This window comes from Panthera uncia, chromosome B4, assembly GCF_023721935.1.
Source record: "Panthera uncia isolate 11264 chromosome B4, Puncia_PCG_1.0, whole genome shotgun sequence".
NCBI classification, from domain to species: Eukaryota; Metazoa; Chordata; class Mammalia; order Carnivora; family Felidae; genus Panthera; species Panthera uncia.
In genome coordinates this window covers 68,118,269-68,137,413 of record NC_064809.1, presented here as the reverse complement: position 1 = coordinate 68,137,413, position 19,145 = coordinate 68,118,269, and the positions used below count along the sequence as shown (strand labels likewise).

The following is a 19,145-nucleotide window of genomic DNA, read 5'->3' as shown; positions in this document are numbered from 1 at the left end:
GTTGGGAAAGTGCTTTCATGTGAAGGTCTTGATTGAGACAATAGACAGATAGACACCCACAGATACTAGCAAAGAGAGTGGACTCTCTGCCTCTAAAAGTACTAATTTTACTACCTCCATGGGTGAAACAAATCACCTTGTCAGTCTTCTTGGGCAGTTCTGGAGGTTAGAGAGAAGCTAAAAGTTTATAGCTTAATAGAAGCATTTGTAACCATGGCAAGATAAACAGACATAACTTAAAAGGTAACTCCAATAAAATGCCGAGGGGCAAGAAAGCCTAGGTCGTTTCCCTTCAGATTCCCATCAGTTACAAACACCACAAGCAAGTGGAGTTATTTCAAAAGCAACAGCCTTGTTTCCTGAGTGATCTGTGCTCAAAGAATTAGAAACTCATCCTGTGTATCTAGAAGGGAGACAGTTTCTGTAGTGCAGGAGATGTGAGTCAGACTTGGAATTACAGAGCACAGTGCCAAGGCGAAACCTTTCCCTAGATTTGTACCATTTCCTCCTCCCTTTGCCTTTAGATGTTATTTCCTTACATCCTCTTTTTCATCGGCTCTATTTTTGCTGAGTTGTCCCTTGCTTCACTTCCAATGAAAATCCAGGAGACTCGGTGCTCTGAAAAATTCTGAAATTGGCAATTTTGATTTTTCTTAAAGGAATAAAAATGCTTCTTACAACACCCCCCCCCGCGTGCGCGCGCGCGCGCGCGCGCGCACACACACACACACACACACACACACACACACACACATCTTCGTCTTCCTGGAAGATGATACAGTATCCTAGAGGGTTGTGACAGGGGTTGAGAGATCAACAAAATCCAGCTTTGCAGAGACACCTGTCAAGTTGGGGGTTAGCAGCTGCCATGGAGTCTGCCCTCTGCAACCTCGGGGGAAATCGTACCCACATGGGTGTGTGACTCCACTGATCTGGAACTGGAAATGGTGAGAGGTTCTAAGGGGACACAAATGTCAGGGCAGAACTTGCAAACAGGCCTAGTACATCCTGGGAGAAAGTGCCTGAGAGCCCAACCCTGGGAATCGGGCAGAGAGAAAACCTGGAGAGTAGTTGGCCAATGAAAAAATGATCCTCGTGATCAAATTAATACTCTGAAAACGACTCTAAAGTAAGACGCGCTAACTTGGGTCAGGCTCTGGACATTGGGGTGAGCTCAGGTTCTCACATGAGCCCCCCACACTTGGGGAATTTCTTTGAGATGCTAGGACCGTCGAGGAGGGGAAGGGAAAAAACTAGAGGCTGAATATTCGGCTTCTTGCTCCCAGGCCCAGGCAGCCCAGCCTGCAGGATTACACGAGATAGGATCGAGTCCAAGGGGGTCCCCAGCGAGGCGAGGCGAGGCGCGCCGGAAGGAATCTAAGAGTTTAATTAACTACCCCTTTCCCCAGCACACACGCCAAGTGAAGAGAGACCCAAATAGGCAATCCCCAAACCGTTTGATCAGAGGAAATTGGGTTTGTCTTTTCCCCCGCGTCACCCCTTCCTGTCTTTCAATCCATCAGGATTGTTGGTTTAAAAAAAGGGGGAGGGAGCATAAAATCGGGGGCGGGGCGGAGGAGAAGAGCGAGCTGCACTTGAGAACCTGGGCTGCGCCAGGGTGAACTTCATCTCGCAGCTTACCCGCCCCCAGCTCCGCGCCTCCGGCTGCTCGCCCAGCGGGTCCTGCCCAGCTCGCCGCCCGCCCAGCCGCACGCACTCCCGGCCGCGCCGCCCTGCGCCCGCGCGCCCTCCGGAGCCGGGCACCGACCTCGCCGCTCGGGGCCGAGCCGGGGCGCGCGTGGGTGCGCGCCGAGCGGCCTGGATCCCGCGGCGGTGTCCGCGCTCCGCGTTTTCGCTCCCGCCGGGCCCCGGAGGCCGAGGGCGGGGTGCGCGGCGGCGCCGCGGCGCGGGGCTCCGGAGTCGGAGCGCACTCCGCCTGCAGCCCGCTGCGAGCGCCGCCTTCCGCGGCCGCCGCCGCCGCCGCCCGACAGCGCGCCCCGGAACATGCCAGCCGCGCGCCGCCTGCGCTGACTTCCCCGAGGGGCCCCGCGGCCGGCGCGGCGACTTGCCGGGCTCTCTGGATGGTTCGCTGGCTGCCCGCCCTCGCCCACCCCTGACGCCGCGGACCGCAGCACCGCAGACCTGCCGCGGCGCGGAGGACCGTCCAGCCGACCGCTCTCTGCCTCGCGCGGGGTGAGTGGCAGCCCGGCTCCCGCCGGCTCTGCAGAGGGGCTGCGGCGCGGCAGTGGGGGGCGAGCGCCGGGCGGGAAGGGCTAGGCACCCACGGGGTCACTGCGGGAGGTTGGGGGGGGTGGTGCTGTGCTGTGACATCCAGGCTGGGCCGGCAGAGCAGACAGCAAGGGAGAAGGGCATAATCTGCTTGTTGGGCTGTGTAGACGGTGAAAGCAGATACTAGGTTGCAGCACCGACAGGGCTTCAGATAGGCTGTCCGCATGGCTCCGGTTTGCTGCATCACTACCAACTCTTCCCCTGATTCTCTCCTACGTGGAAACCCGTTCAGTGGCCCCAGAGTCGGGGCGATGAGGGGCGCAGGGAGGCGAGGGTGCGTCGGCGTGTGTCCGCCGCTTGGGATCTCCTGTCACCTACTGGCGTCCGGAGGGAGGGTGCTGATTCCCTCCCAAGGCTCTGCGGGAAGGGCCGGTTGCTTTTCGGCAGGGGTGCTTCGGCTCCCCCGCGCCCCCACCCCCATCCTCGACAAAGGTATTTTCTGAAGGTAGCACGTCCCTGGAAAAGAATGGGAGCGTCTTCCTCCCTTTTCGGCAGAAAAAAAGTTGGAGAAACTGGGCATGTTAATTATTAGCAGGGCCGGGACTCGGGATGCAGCAGAAAGCTGTTAAAATTTCATTGCCCTCTGAGAAAAACAAACGACATCGCCAGTGACCATCGGCAGTGCCATATTATCTGGGGGGCCTTGGGGGTAATTGCCCACAGATTGTCTTCAGGAGCCTGAAGAACGACATACGGATGGCACCGCACTGAGTTCCAGCCTGCCTGAGGGCGATTCAGAGTCAGAACCCAAAGGTGTTCGATTGCTGATTTTCTAAAGAGTATGGGAGGCAAGTGCGGCCGTGAACAAGGTGAAGAGCGCAGCCTGGGAACCTGCCTAAAAGGAAAAAAGCCCCTGGAAAGATGTGGCCTCTCCGGAGAGGTTCACATGCATCTGTGCTGTAAAAAGCATGCATGTGTATGTGACTTTTAGAATGGATTTGATGCAGGACGCTTTGTACCTAACAAAATCGAACGTGAGCATGCCTTACAGTTTCGTGTCCCTCTGTCTTCATTTTAATCAGCTGTGTGTGCAGCTGGTGTTACATAATTGACCTGCTTCACCCTCAGATTATTTTTTAATGTACTTTTGGAGGAAGGGGAACTTCTGCTCTCCCTTCAGACAAGCCCAAGGTGTAGACCAGCAAGGGTTGCTGGATGTTTGCCCTGGTCCGGCTCCAGATGTGTGAGCTCAGCTGTTGCCTGTCACTTAGGTGACAACTGGCCTTTTCCCACTAAGCCTTTGCTGTCTCCATTCTCCTCAGCAAAGTGTCAGTGTTCAGCCGCCTTCTATTATCAAGAGTGGACTGCAGCCCCTTGGGGAGGCGGCAGTCTTGTTTGACCATCCTCAACAATATGTGTTTTCAGACTCTAGGAAGGGGGGGAAATCCCATGACAGCAAGATAGATACATTTTGAATTGAGCACCAACTTAATCCAAAGATTCTGCTTTAATCAAGACAGCTCTGGAAGGATGACGCAATATTTGTCAAGCCTTTTTCCCTGGAACAATATTTACTCCCACCAAGGGATTTTAAACTTAAACAGCAGCCATTTATCTTGCTGTCTGGTGGGGCCTGGTTCGGGTTGCCTCCAGTGGGGTCCTAGCCTAGGTGGCTGGTTTGGCCTGGGACAGGAATCTGTCATTGTAACCCAGCTGGAGCCTGAAGAAAGCAAAATACAGCACCTGCTGGTACCGGGGGGGGGTTCTAACTGCCATCAACTGGCCAGTCAGGAAACACAGAAGGAGATATTTTACAAGCCCTTCCAGAAATGTTTATACAGAGGATTTAAAGGTTAACAATGCATGTGTTCTACATATTAAAACTAAAGGTTCTGGAAACAAATGGACATTACCCACAGTTAAGAGTCAGCATGCTTGCTGATGGACTCGAAAATCTGTTTTAATAAGTCATGGCTAACAATAGTGACTCATTCTTGTGAATAAATCTAGGAAGGAAGGAAAGAAGGAGGGAAGGGAAGGATCAAGGGAGGGAGGGGAAGAGAGGAGGAAAGGAGGAGGGAAGAGCTGGATGGTACATAGAGGTAGCCATATTGATGTGAGCAAATGGGTTTAGTAAATTAATTTTTCCATCCTTAATTTGGTACTTACTGTTGATTTGTCACTGTGTGATCCTGTTGGTTTACAGGTTTGTTTTTTTTTTAAAGAAAAGTTATATATTTTACTAAAGTGACAGATTCAATCAGTTCTGCTAACAATACCAATGAAACTTAAAAAGTTTATCATGTTTTTATAATCAACTTCCATGGAACCACCATTTGTCTCTGTAATAAAGGAGATTGCAATGAGTCAGCTTTGGTCATGCAAATAAAATCTAATATCAGCTGGGAAGAAAAAAAAAACCTTGTAGGGTTAATAGCTAAACTATTAAGTTTAGAGTCAGATGTGGGTAAAAGTCTGATTGCTACTAATATCCTCTCCTGTGATAATTCTGAAAAGACACAAAAGAAAAAGTTAAAATTTGAGGTTTCTTTAATGAAGGATTTGAAAAATTAAGCTGAAATCTAAGTTTTAAAAAGTGGCATTATAAAATAATTTTTCTAAAAACTTTGATAATTCCTTGAAAGCAAAACACAGAGTTGAATATTATGAGGGATGTTCAAATTATTCATGGAATGGAAGGAGAATCTTTAAAAATGACCTTCCAGTAACTAAGTAACTCTTAATGGCCTAAACCTGTAGTTTGTATTTTCCAATATTATGGGAAATGATTTTCAGAAAAAAATTATCATTACCAGTATTCTAGTTAATTGCAGTCAGTTTTCTGGTTAAAGTAGTTCATAAAGAATAGATTTTTCCTTTTAAAGAAGGGAAGTAATTTAAAAAGTCAAAGTGATTCTCATCTGTGCATAGAAATGTTAAGGATGCCACTTGACCAGGATAGACTCCTTCCTGTTGGAAAGATAGCTCTCTCTCTCTTTTCCCCTCACTTTTTGTAAAATAATATCAATTGTTTAACTCTTATTAGTGTGAGAATATTCAATTTGCTTATAGCCACATGTAATTATTCCATAATAAAGAGGTGTTAAGAAAGTGAATGAATTGGATTTCTTGGTTGGTTGGTTGGTTGGTGTTTTAAGGGACCCTTACGGCTTTTTCTTTTGGTCACAGAACAAAGCATTTTCATTTTGTGCACTAACATCTTTGGAAGGCTGTTGTGAGAGCAAACACACTGGAAGAAGAAAGTCCAATAATCTAGGTGCCAAGTCCCGTATTGTTGCAGTTCCTCGAAACTTCGGGCAGCATGTGGGGCCAGCGCTCCAGAGCAGGGTACGGGGACAGAGATGGCACCCGGAACCACAGCAGTCCCCCCACTTCTGGACTTCACCATCTCCCATAGACACAAGTGTACCCCGTCAGCTCCCACCACCACCCCGTAACACAAGACCACACTCAGTTTTCAGCTGTGCTGAACTGAAGTCAAGGAGGGTAACTGCATGTGTGTTGGTGAAGGAACACTTGGAACAGTGGAAATGGGGGATCCAGCTAAGCCCATGTTTCCCTCATTCCCCTCTCTCCCGAAGGAGGGATGGTGGGAAGAGGCATACATTCCAAGTTGGAGCATGCTGATGTCATGACGCTTCTGGCGCGGAGATACGACAGAATAATCGGATCACTTCCCTGTGTGCCAGAATGACACGATTTTTCCAAGAACCAGTCCTGAGCCCGTGGTCCGCTGGCACTATTTCCAGTTACTAGAGGGGATCAGACCTCTCAAAGAAAATGGAATAGTTCCTCCTGTGTTTCTGTGTTGTTCACTTGTTTAGACTAAATTCCAAATGCATTTTGGTCACTTTTGAAGGGACCTCTCTAGGAACAAGAGTGATTGCCCATCCTGAAGGGATTAGACCTTTCCAGCTTCATTTCCTTATAAAGAGAGATTTTAAATTTAAAATACAAATAAAAATGTCAGCAAGGCGGATGCCATCGTAAACATTTTGAAACTTAAAGCTGTAAACTAGCAAACAGCTTTCATTTACCTTACCTAACTTTCCCCCAACCACACCCCCAACCCCCCACCCCTATCCCCCATCCCCCATCCCCCCAACCCCTGTCCCACTTAACTTTACTTAACTTCCCACCCGCCTTCTGTAAGTTTGGTCCTAAGTGATCCCTCTGACCAATTAAACTGCAGTTGTATTTTTCTCACTGGTAGATTTGGGGTCAACTCTTGGGAGAGGTGCCTTTCATTTCTAGTGGATTGCACTTCAGGAAAAAAAAAAAAAGTTAGGGCTGTGTTATTTCAGTTGTTCTAGAACTGAAGTCATATACTTCTAAGAGTTTTGACCCAATTGCTGATTTATAGCATTCCCCAGCTTTTGCTTTGTGTATGCTTCTCTGTTTCCTTCTTTTCTCATTGGGTCTCTGGAAAGAAAGATTTGTCAATAATACAGTGGAAATATTGCAGTCAGATGCAGACCGGTAAGTAGACGACTCAGTGCAGTGTGCTCTCACTCAGCTGCCCTTCTTTTATCCGAGGCAGATCCCACAGCTCGCAATTATGGTCTTTGACTTTGGTAACAATTCTGTTTGAAATGTTTCCAATTACACACAATATTGGCGGCATGTAGCAGCTGCATGCCAAAAAGCATTTCGAAGCATGTTCCAAGAATCAGGCTGTGATTGCTTTTAATTTAAATAAAGGCTATTTGGTTTCCTGTGAAGTTTTTTATAACCACCCCCCCCCATTTTTGTTGCCTTAAAAAAAAAAAGTCTGATATAAAGTAGCCACCACTTAACAAGATACAATATTGGTCCTGGTTTGTAGGATGGCCCTTTGCTTTGAGCAAGCATAACTGAACTTTTCATTAAAGGAAATTTTAAAGAAACATTGTACAGTAGTTTGGATTTCCCCAAAGAATAAGAAGGGAAGAGGTTATCTGATCACATACTGTAAGTAGCTAATGTTTTCAGGTTTCCCCGCCCCTTTCTTCTTTAGCCAAATATCATTCTAATTATCTTTGTAGGGGCACCTGGGTGGCTCAGTCGGTTAAGCCTCTGACCGGTTCAGGTCATGATCTCTTCGTGAGCTTGAGCCCTGCACCGGGTTCTGTGCTGACAGTTAAGAGCCTGGAGCCTGCTTCAGATTCTGTGTCTCCCTCTCTCTCTGCCCTCCCCTGCTCCCACTCTGTCTGTCTCTCTCTTTCTCAAAATTAAATAAACATAAAAAAAAAAATCCCCTTGTGGGGAAACTTAAATTATCTTTTTAGGTCACTGGAGACTATTTGACATACTGTCTTCAGATTTTTCTATTTTACTTTTGTGAGCCCATGATCATGTGTTAAAAATACATTAAAAGAGTAGAGAGGTCAATAAGAATATTCTTTAAAGGAGTGGTGGGGGCGGTGGGGGGGGGCGGTAAGGGGGGAAACCAGCAAATAATTCCACCATTCTGCAGCAACCAGGCCCTCCAGATCTGCCCCCTCTGTGGGGTTGAAATTTCTGAACACTGAAACCTTTTAAAACAGTAGTGGTTTCAATCTTTTAATAGCTACCAGATATACCTGACTTATTAAATCTGAAAATAAGAAAATATACACTCTCAGGACTTGGAGTGAAGCTATTGGTTATAGCACCCGGGCGGTGGGGGCGGGGAGGGTTCTGTTTCCAGGATAGTTTGTTGGCCCATTTGAAATGTAACACCTAGAGCTAGAGGGTATCCAATAACTGAGGTGCTAAGATGGTCCTTATTAAGGTGTTTTCACATAGGCTCTTTCAATCCTGGCAAAAACATCCTATAGAATATAGTGCTTCTTTGGGTTGAACAGTAGTTGACTTGCATAAATGCCAACATCTCTTCTGGCATTTTTGGAAATCTTCCATAGTGTAATAAATAGTGCTGTATAATCCAAATTTGTAAATGCCATGTTTCATGTAGCCCCTGTAGAGACAGCTGAAATTAACCCAGGCTGCTAGGAATCATTGAGATCCTGGAGGCTACTGCCTAAATCCAAGGTACTACCTTTAACAAACGATAGTGAAGGTGTTTGATACAATCTAGGAGAAAGTGTGAGGTTCGATTTCATATAGCAGTGTCTTGTGAAGAAGTGCCCTCCGACTGATGCTTAGACTTCTCCTTTATCCTTGAAACACTGTCTTGCAATTAATTTTAATTCTAAAAATTTCCTTTTAAGAGGAAATTTGCTCAGCTCGAGGTAAAATGAGGTTTATGTTGCTTTATCAGCTGAGCACCCCAGCCTGCCAGATACATGCCCCACCAGGGCCCATTGCTATAGTGACAAAGCCCACAGTAACCATGGTTGAAATAGAAAGTCTATTAAAACCCTTTTCTATATTGGCCATCTCCTCTGCCCTAGTTAAAATGCTGTCTTCTGGACACACACACATACACACACACACACACACAAATCCAAGAGCATATATACCACTCTTTCAGTCTAAAAATAGTAAACTGATTTAAACCATGTTACAGTTTCACCAAAAGCATTTGCGCTTCTTTTTTTTTTTCCTTTTATCTCACTGATAAGCAAATAATATGGTAATCTCCTGAAGACACTCAGGACTTGTTAACTGTAATTGATATTGCCAACTATGTTATTTACATGCTTGGATAATCTAAGGTCCTTAGTTAGGATCTGAAAAAGAGCTAGTGTGGCATTTTGTTTTGTTTTAAAACATCACTTCCAAACAATTTAGGGAACGGTTAGATTTTATGTGCAAAGACTGCTTAGTGCTCCAGTGTTGAAACACTTATTCTAATGTGCGTCAAAAAAAAAGACGGCATTTTAAATTCTTCTGTGACTATGTAATAAGTGTGTTCGGAGCTTGGAGGATGTGCATGTTACATAATTTTTAGAAAGAGATAAAGTGAGGTCTGAAGTACCTTAGAGAATCACAGATGTTTCTTGTAAGAAAATCCATATGCTTCCTACAAATTTTGAACTGCTTTCTGATGCTTAGCCTTGTTAATTGCAAGGATCACATGAATAATTTCATTGAGTTCCTTAGTTCTTATTTACACGAGCCTTGAGAAAGGAGCTGAAGTGATAAATAACTTGCTCCCCTCACCTAATTCTAAAGTGCTTTGGCCCTTGTGTTTTTGTGAATGTGAAGGGAGGGAATAAAATATACAGAGAAGATGTTTGTGTTTAGTTAACGTAATCATGTGAGTTTCCTTTGTGGGCCTTCTATAAGCTTAAACAGCTTGCCAGGCTAATAGCCAAAAACATGTCCTTAAGTACTGCCAAACATGTTAAAGGCAGACCAGTCTTTCTTCATATTGAGGTGTTAGAAATTTGTTTTTTTGATCTTCTGAATTTTAAGGAATAAACCAGAAAAATCACTCTCTTCTCCCCGTCCTTATCTGTGAAACCCAAAATTATTATTCATTGCAGTGCTGACATGAGAAACTGATAGGAATAATGATATTTATTTGAGAATGTTTTAAACTAGCTTGACTTGGCTGTTTAAGGAGGAAGCAACCAGCTTGCTATGGTGTATGATGGGTCTTTTGCTATTTATATGTTTGTCTTGCCCGTTGACACTGGCTTTTTACTTTGGTTCAGTAACTTTTGGCAAGTACTGGTCAGTTTATCCTGTCTCTTCTTGAGCAGAGCTTCAAGAATAGTGCTAGGGTGCCTGGGTGGCTCATTCAGTTAAGCGTCCTATTTGGCTCAGGTCATGATTTCATAGTTCGTGGGTTTGAGCCCTGTGTCAGGTTCTGTGCTGACAACTCAGAGCCTGGAGCCTGCTTCAGAAACTGTCCCTCCCTGGCTCACACTCTCTGTCTCTCAAAATAAATAAACATTAAAAAAAAAAAAAAAAAAAAGGAATAGACAATAGTGATGTGGTATAATAATGCAAAAAAGACAGCTTTTCTCCAGTCTCTTTCTGAAAATCAGGAAAATTAGACTGTAATATAGCTGTGTGATTTTGGGGAGGCCTCTCAACCTCTCTGGGCCTCAGTTTCCTCATATTTAAGTGAGGGAATTAGGCTGGATCAGTACATATTAACCAAAGGTTTGAATCATAAATGTCTTTGCAGCTTTTTCAAAATACAAATACACAAAGATTTTAAGGCAGGAGGTTTTGAGTGTGGTCTTGCACATTTAGCCTGAAAAGGGTTCGTAGGTAATTCGATGCGCAGCTGTGGTTAAGAGCCACTAAATCAGATGATCTCTAAGATTTCCTTCTAGTTCTAAAATTTTGTTTCTAATCCTACTAAGCTGAACTGCTTTTCTTTCCTTCTTTCCTTTCTCCCTCCTTCCTTCACCTCTATGTTTATTCCTCATGTTGCTGTCAAAAATTTATAGATACCGTGGTAGCCCAGTTTCAGGATGGTCTATGTTCTGCTCTTGTAAATACTACTGGTAATTAATGTGAGGGAGGGACCATGTCTGCTCACCATTGCATACCCAATGCCTACCTAACATGGCCTGGCACATGACAAATAGAGCCGAGAAAGTCAGGAAACTTTTTGAAAATGTAATATTACGTTCCAAAATAACATGCTCGATATGCTTTTTGTCAACATTCCAGATACCTTTCCAAATTAAAAACAATGGATATAATTGTTCATCTGAAAAACAACATGACAACTATATCATTTTCCTTCTGTTTCCAGACTTTTGGAATATCCCGTAGTGTATCGATTATTTTCGGGGGTCCAGATTAACAACTGCTCTTACTGCTTTAAATTCAGAAATACAGAGGGGCGCCTGGGTGGCTCAGTTGGTTAAGCTTCCAACTTCGGCTCAGGTCATGATCTCACGGTCCGTGAGTTCGAGCCCCGCGTCAGGCTCTGGGCTGATGGCTCGGAGCCTGGAGCCTGCTTCCAATTCTGTGTCTCCCTCTCTCTCTGCCCCTCCCCTGTTCATGCTCTGTCTCTCTCTGTCCCAAAAATAAATAAACGTTAAAAAAAAAAATTAAAAAAAAAATAAATTCAGAAATACAGAAATAACAAGTGTTGGCAAGGATGTGGAGAAAAAGGAGTGGAGTGTAAATTAGCAGCCATTGTGGAAAACAGTATGGAGGTTCCTCAAAAAACTAAAAGTAGAAACACCATATAATCCAATAATTCTACTATTGGCTATTTATTTACCCAAAGAAAACAGAACACCACTTTGAAAAGACGCATGCACTCCTGTGTTTATTGCAGCACTATTTACAATGGCCAAGATATGGAAGCAACCTAAGTGTCCATCAATAGATGAATGGATAAGGAAGATGCGGTGTGAGTATGTATAATACATATAATGTATATACATATATAATATATATAATATAATTATAATATAATGGAATATTACTGAGCCAAAGGATGAGATTGTTCCATTTATGACAACATGGATGGACCTAGAGGGTATTATGCTAGGTGAAATAAATCAGACTGAGAAAGACAAATACCATATGATTTTACTCATGTGGAATCTGAAAACAATAGATGAATAAGCAAACAAATCAGATCTCTAAGTAGAACAAGCTGATGGTTGCAAAATGGGTGAAGGGGAATAGAAGATACAGACTTCCAGTTCTCGAATGAATAAATCGCAAGAATAAAAGGCACAGCATAGGGAATGTAGTCAATGATATTATAATGGCGTTGTGTGGTAACAGACGGTAGCTACATTTGTGATAAGCGTGGCATAACATATACAAGTTGAATAACTAAGTTGTACACCTGAAACTAATGTAACATTGTAGGTCAGCTATACACAAATTCAAAAACAGTTTAATAAGTAAACAATAAGAGGAAATTTAAAAAAATAATTTATTTTTAAAAAATAAATTCAGAGGCACTTCTGAAAAGTTATCTGGAGGTTGGGAAATAAAGGAGCAGATAATTTAAAGTGTAATTAACCTACTGATAAAAAATAGTTTATCTTATGAAAAACACTAAGTGTCCTTACCTTTTGGTGCCTGTATGTGTTGAATGAATGAATGAATGAATGCGCAGTTTTCTGTGGTCATTCTAATGTGTATCAGTTTGAGAAACATAACCCAACCATAATTGCTATAAAGGTTTCAGAGCTCATCTAACAAACTTACAACTTCATTACAATTTTAAATCTCATTTTATTACATTTTAATTATGGTCATTTTAATTACAAAGGTCAAAATTCTTCAATAGATTTTTACCAATATAGTGTCTTTTTATTATTATTTATTTATTTAGAGAGAAGGAGCAGGGAAGAGGGGCAGAGGAAGAGAGAGAATCTTTTTTTTTTTTTTTTTAATGTTCATTTATTTTGAGAGAAAGAGAGTGCAGGGGAGGGGCAGAGGGAAGGGGATCTGACGCAGGCTCTGAGCTGACAACAGGGAGACCAGTGTGGGGCTCAAACTCACAAACCTTGAGATCATGACCTGAGCCAAAGTCAGAGGCTCAACCAACTGAGCCACTCAGGTGCCCCTGCCAATACAATGTCTTAATAAAGTGTGTGTCTGATTAAGCCCTTCATCCTTTTCAACAACAGAAATGGCAATTCCTATTTTTTTTTATTAGTGTAGTAAGCTAGCTAATTATAACTATTTTTTTATGGCCAGCAATTATTTTCATTCTTTTACAGACATGAATGCATATCATATATTTCATAACATATGAAGTGCTTTAAAACTGTCCAGATCCATATTATACAGAGGCTCATATCCAAAATGTATATATATTTCTTGTTATAGATAAATCAGAGTCTTAATAAAATATGATAAGTATGCTCTCAGTTTTTCTCAAATAACTGTGATGCATCTGAAAGTTTTATTTTCAAACATTGAAAAATTCTTGGTTACATAGTTTTATGGAAATTGATTAAAAGAGTTTATGAGCCATTTTGTTTCTTTGCTTTTTCTTATTTGGTCTTTGAAAATGGATTATTTCCTATCATTATCCATTATTACCCTTGCTGTAGAATAGCAAGTAAATTAAAAAAAAATCCGTCATTATCACTACTCGCTGTGCCTATATAGTATAGACAAATAAACAAAAAAGGAAATTTATACTTACATAGCTTACTTATTTTGTTGTTGTTGTTGTTGTTGTTGTTGTTATACATTGCTGTTATATGTTGCCGTTTTTGTGGGTGGGGTTTTGTTTTATTTGTAATTAAAAGAAGGACCTTAAAAACACACCATTCTAAAAGCTGGATAACTGTCCAGTTTCCTTTGACCTTTCACTGTATATAGGATGACCAGTAGCAAAATCAGCTAACCTCAGCTCAGTTTTTCCTACTAGATGTCCATTGCCAAGTCAAATAATCAGGACATTAGAGTGGAAATTTCTACCTGAATTAATCTACTTGTGTTGTTTGCACAATGTAACTGGAAAACTCTCTCTCTTAGCCATTATATGAAGAGATACTCTGAGGCATTTTAGTCAGGAAAAAGATTAAGTTGTAGCTAAACAGGGTTTAAGGATCATTGGAGATAAATTGAGAGCTGGTTCAAAGTATTGTATAAAGCTTTATTATTTGTAAGTTTCACTTTTTTCTGACAGTTCACAGCTAATCTCCTTGTTTGACTAGACTTGACAAACTAATATAAAAGGACAAGTTTAGGTTTGTCCAGGTGGGATCATAGCTCACTGCATCTTTTCAGGTCTCTGCTCAAAAGTCATCTGTTACAGGGGAAGCTTTCCCTAATCACACTGTATACAATGGCAGCACCCTTGCCTGCCCCGGACATTACCCAGCACTCCTGAGACCGCTCAACCTGCTGACTTTTCTCCATAGCACTTATCACTATCAGACAGATACTTAGTTATTATAGCTGTCTGTTCCATGAAGTAGTCTCTATGCTGTCTCCTGCTTTATCCTCAATCTTAGAGGCACATAGAATGTGCTTAATAAACACCTGCAGAATGAATGACTGCAAAAAGATAGGGAGTTGTCTGCGCTTCAAATTGGGGCACCTCCTCCCCAATCTAACAGTATGTATTGCTGGGCGAGTTAGAGAGTTTTATGCTTATGTTCTTATTTTATAGTAAAGTTAGCAAATGGCTACCCTCATTTTACCGGATAAGCATTTGTGGACCACTTTAATGTTATATATAAAATAAAGACAAAGAGAACTCAGTATTTTGTTTTTATCCGAGTGTGAATTTTCAGAACAAAGATTTTTCTAGGTGTTGTTTGGTTTTGTATGGGCATTTTGTTTTGTTTTGTTTTTGCAGCTCAAGTAAGGTTTCTGAGCTGTTTCCTTCCTTGTCTGAATAAAGCCAGAGGAACATGATAAGAATATGAAGGAAAAGACTGACAGAGTACCCCTCCTCCCCTCCCCTCTACCACAAAGTGACCAGTGAAATGTAATCAAATAGCAGATGGATCGTATTAATAGAAGATTGAATATTCACAGCAGGGAAGCTATGTGACTTACCTCTTCATAATGTATCCAAGCTACTCTGTAACCTTTACCAAAAATAGAGGCAGTATCTTGAGACAGACTTGTGCTGTTGCCTTGTATGTTAAAACAAGGGTAACAGTGGGCCATCTTTCACTCAAGAAATCATCTGACTTAAATTCCAGAGGTGAAAAGCTAATCCTCTAAGTGATTTCAACTAGCTTACTAGGAAACCTAGTTGCTTAAAATTATTATTTTAATGTCTCAGGTTCCAGGGCTAAATGGGCATTGGGTCAGCTCTCCTGTTAAGGAGCTGAACCCACTTATTTGTCCAGAAATTACATCTTTTGACTGGGGTGGGGGGTGGGGTCTTTACTACTAATAAGACTAATACCTCCAACATACACAAAGCCTTGCAAATTCATTTACCTTTACTGCATCTTTGTCTGGAGGTTTAACTGAGATTTTCCCAATTTACTGTTGAAGAAGCTGCCTGTTAGTTCAAGATGCACTTTCTTACAGAGCTTTGGTTTGGCAGATCCTAAATAAATGAATGTTTGTAGTTCAGTTTGTGGAAAGAAAGAAGAAAAAAGCAAGAGGGAAAATAAGCAAGCACTTGAGACTTCTACAAAATTGTTTGATGATGTTTTATTGTTTTGTAAATATTGATGTTTACATTCGTTCTATATTAAATGCTTTTAGATAATTACAGCCTCTCCTTTAAAACAATTTTTTTTAATGTTTATTTTTGAGAGAGACAGAGTATGAGCAGTGGAGGGGCAGAGAGAGAGAGAGGGACACACAGAATCCCAAGCAGGCTCCAGGCTCCAAGCTGTCAGCACAGAGCCCAACACGGGGCTCCAACCCACTAACCATGAGATCATGACTTTAGCTGAAGTCATGACTTTAGCTCAACTGCCTGGGCCACCCAGGTGTCCCAATTACAGCCTCTTCTATCACTAACTTGCATGTGATCTTGGATAAGTCACTTAATTTTCTGGACTTCTTATCCGCTCTTTGTCTTGGTTTCCTCAATTATAAAAGGAGGGTCCTGATGACCTTTTAGGCTCAAAATTTCTGAATTCTAAAATACTGAATTTGGAGGCTGCAACTTCAGGGAGGATTGGTAATAAATAGGAGCTGATTTTTTTAAATCATTAATTATCACTACCTAAGTCTCAGGCTAGAATTATTTAATAGTGAACTCAAAATTATTCATTTTAGCCAGGTGAGACTTTAAAACATGGTTTCCTTATTCATGATTCAGTGTGGCCAGTTCAGCATTCAACAATAGCTATGTTTTAAAGACCTAAGAGAAATTATACACTTCCCCTTACCAAAATTTTGGTTTAGTAGGTTACATTATAGTTTAATATGAGGAGCTTAAAACTATAGTAATATTAAGAGCAAATCGTTAATCTGACATAGTTACAACAATGGCATTCTTATGTTCATACTAAAAATTAGAAATGTGTATACTGTGTTTGTGCATGGGAAATGTGGAAAACTTAGAAAGTAGAACGCAAAAGCAGTATGTTCACTTTCTTTTGTAATCACATTGTGATTATAACTTTGTTTAACCTGTGTGTGTCCATCGACCAAATTGGAACTAATTTGGGGAAGTGTAGAGAGGCTGGAAAATAAAAACAGCCCAGTTTAGTTGCATTCCTAATATTTTTGAAACTGTAGTAATATTCTTATCTCCCCCACTCCCCAAATAAAAGCTAGTGAAAAATATGCAGTACAGTGGTGAAACTCTTTCTGTATTAACCTGAAACACCACATGTTGGCGTATGTCGCCTTACCTGCTGGCCTGGGTGTTCGTTTTTATAGCACTGTGATTAATTAACTCTGTAACTTTTAACCAAATTCTTAGGGCCTTGGATCACATTCACGTTCTAATTAGGCTGAACCCAAAGTTACAAATGGCCCACCGGGAAGTCCTATAACCATCTGTGTTATATCTAAGAAGATGGAGTTTATGAATTGTTCAGATGAACATAGCAATGAGCCGTGGCACATCTCCTGGCAGATTCATAAATGACTATGAAGTGCTGTTCTAATAGGAAGGACTATCTATATAAATGTGACATTAATAATCACCAGTTTGAATCTGGGTCACTCGAGCCATGACTCAAAGATCAAACGCTATCAGCTGGTAATGAGTGTGTGAAAGGGCTGCAGGAAGGCATTCCATTTCTTAATGACACCTTTGTGGGCCTTCTCAGCAGACTGTTAGAGGGTGGGCCAGAAATAAAGTCACGTATGCCCTCGGTTGGGAGGCTGGCCCTCCAGGTTACAGCTGGCACACTTTTGCAGAGATGTTTTGGGAATAGTTCGCAGTGGTTTCTGCTGCTCTGGCTCCTTAAGCGGATATACAGAAACTTTCATCTTTTGCCTCTTTCCCTGACCATTTATTTGCTTCAGAGTGATGGTAGTAGCTCTTTTTTCATAGTCTCTGTCTTTCCTTTTTCTTTTCTATGCTCTGAAAATAAAGAGAGATGGCACTTACAAATGCATGTTAATCATTGAATGCTAAACTTCCCCACTTTTTTTTCAATTCAGGGACATCATTTTAATTTCAACACACCATTATTGAGCCCTGTGGTGAGCTGGGCTCTGTGCTAGGCTCTGGAAATACAAACATTGTGTAGGAGTGGTTTCTTGTCTTTAAAGACCTCGCGGTTGTGTAGGGAAGGAAGGCATTGCAGTGCTTCCTTGTGAAACATCCTTGTGGTGGAGGCAGGAATAGAGAACCGTACTAGATGTAGTAGTGGCACAGAGGCAAAGGCAGAAGTCCTCATCAAGGAAGGCTTCAGAGAGGGGGACACGGTTGAGCTGGATGCTAATGACTGCACAGGAGTTGGCCGTGGCATTCGAACTGGAGAATGACTCATCCTGGGCACAAGGAAAAGTGTGTGCAAAGGCAGGAAAATGAGACAAGCATGGAACTCTGAATTGCAAGTCTTTCTGTTTGGCTCTAAGACTACGCTCTTGCTCGTGCACTTCTTGCCACCTGTATAAAATCTCAATCAGAAACTAGATCTAAATTTTGACAACTTTCATTGCGATCCTTTCTTCTCTGTCACTGACTTGGAGCTTCTGAATGAAAGCTCTCTATTCTCCTTAAATGGTGCATTTACCTGGGCCAGTCTACCAACTATTTATACTGTGCCTTTTCATTGTTATGTTGGTACGATCTAAATTTATTTGCTCTTCAGTTTCACCGCCAGGTTTCAATTTCAGCCTCAAGTGTTTAGACAACATTATGTAATGAGTGTTATACTTTTATGACATTTACTTTAAGTACTGTAAGAACTTTCCTTGAAAGCTAATGGTTGGGGGGGAAAAAGAACCCTGAATGTCACCAAGTGGCCTCCAGATGTGTTTTATTGTGTTGGTATCTCTGTTTTGTTTTCAGAAAAACTTTTTTTTTAAGCTTAAAAAACCTTACCAAGCAGAAATAGCAGACAATAGACTCATAGGAGATGAACTATTTTCTTCATTTCCTGATTGTTTTCTTGAAGTCCTATTTTAAAATCTCTGATTCAGCTGGGGAAAAAAAAACATCACAATATAAAGTACTGTACTTTTAAAAGCAAATCATGCATGTTCATGTTTCAGAGATAAACTCACAGGTTGGAAGATTCTGCTGTGTTTCAATATGTGGTTCTTCAATATGGTGACATAAAAATTGTGATTTAACATATTTTAGAATTTCTGCCATCTAATTGTTAATCAGTATGTTTTCAGGAAGTCTGGCATGTGATAAATATTTTGTAGCATATGCGGCTGAACATGCCAATTTCAAAGGGCTTTACAAGCTTTAATTAATTTTCACGACAGCCAGAGGCACCCCGCTTTATTGATGGGAAATCCACAGACAGTGGAGTTGAGAGTGTTGCCTCGATTCCCCCAGCAAACTGCTTTTCAAAGTTTGCTTTTTTGTTTTTGTTTTTGTTTTTGTTTTTTTGATAGCTGAACACTTTCTCAAACACAAGATCATCTGGAACTCCAGTATGTAAAGTAGGACTGCTCTTGTTGGGGGTAGAGAAGGTGTTCATCACAGGGCTTCCAGATTTATCAAAATAAGAAAACACATAAGATGCCTGGCTAATTTGCATTTCAGATAAACAATGAGTTTTAGTGTGAGTGTGTCCCAAATATTGCATGTCCCTAAAGCAATTATTGGTGGTTTATCTGAAATACAAATTTAACTGGGCATCCTGTATTTTACCTGGCAACTCACGGTCCACAGTGTCAGTCTCCCTGTCTCCTCCCCAGCCAGGTGGGGGTCCTGGTTCCTTGAACACAGTTTGAAAAAATCTATACCGATGCTGAGAGAGAATGAATAATATGTTCCCCTTCTCAGTCCAAATTTAGAGAATAGTATCACTCTGAAGGCTATCTTAAAGAATCTCCATGATCATGCCTCTCTTGCTGCACATGATAATTGTAAAGATAACTTCCTTTGCATTGCCTTTCTTATTTTTTAGGATAAAATAGTTTCCCAGTCTTTGGGAGCAATGCCTTCTGTTTGTAGAAGTCAG

General features: G+C 41.8%; 1 protein-coding gene across 1 annotated transcript in view; it reads left to right on the top strand.

The window, feature by feature from the left end:
• The first annotated feature begins 2,112 nt into the window (after positions 1 to 2,112).
• PRICKLE1 (prickle planar cell polarity protein 1) overlaps positions 2,113 to 19,145 on the top strand; it is a 110,810-nt gene continuing 93,777 nt past the window's right edge. The window contains exon 1 of the mRNA XM_049625304.1: positions 2,113 to 2,193. The gene's annotated coding sequence lies outside the window, so the exon portion shown is untranslated. The remainder of the gene's footprint in view (positions 2,194 to 19,145) is intronic.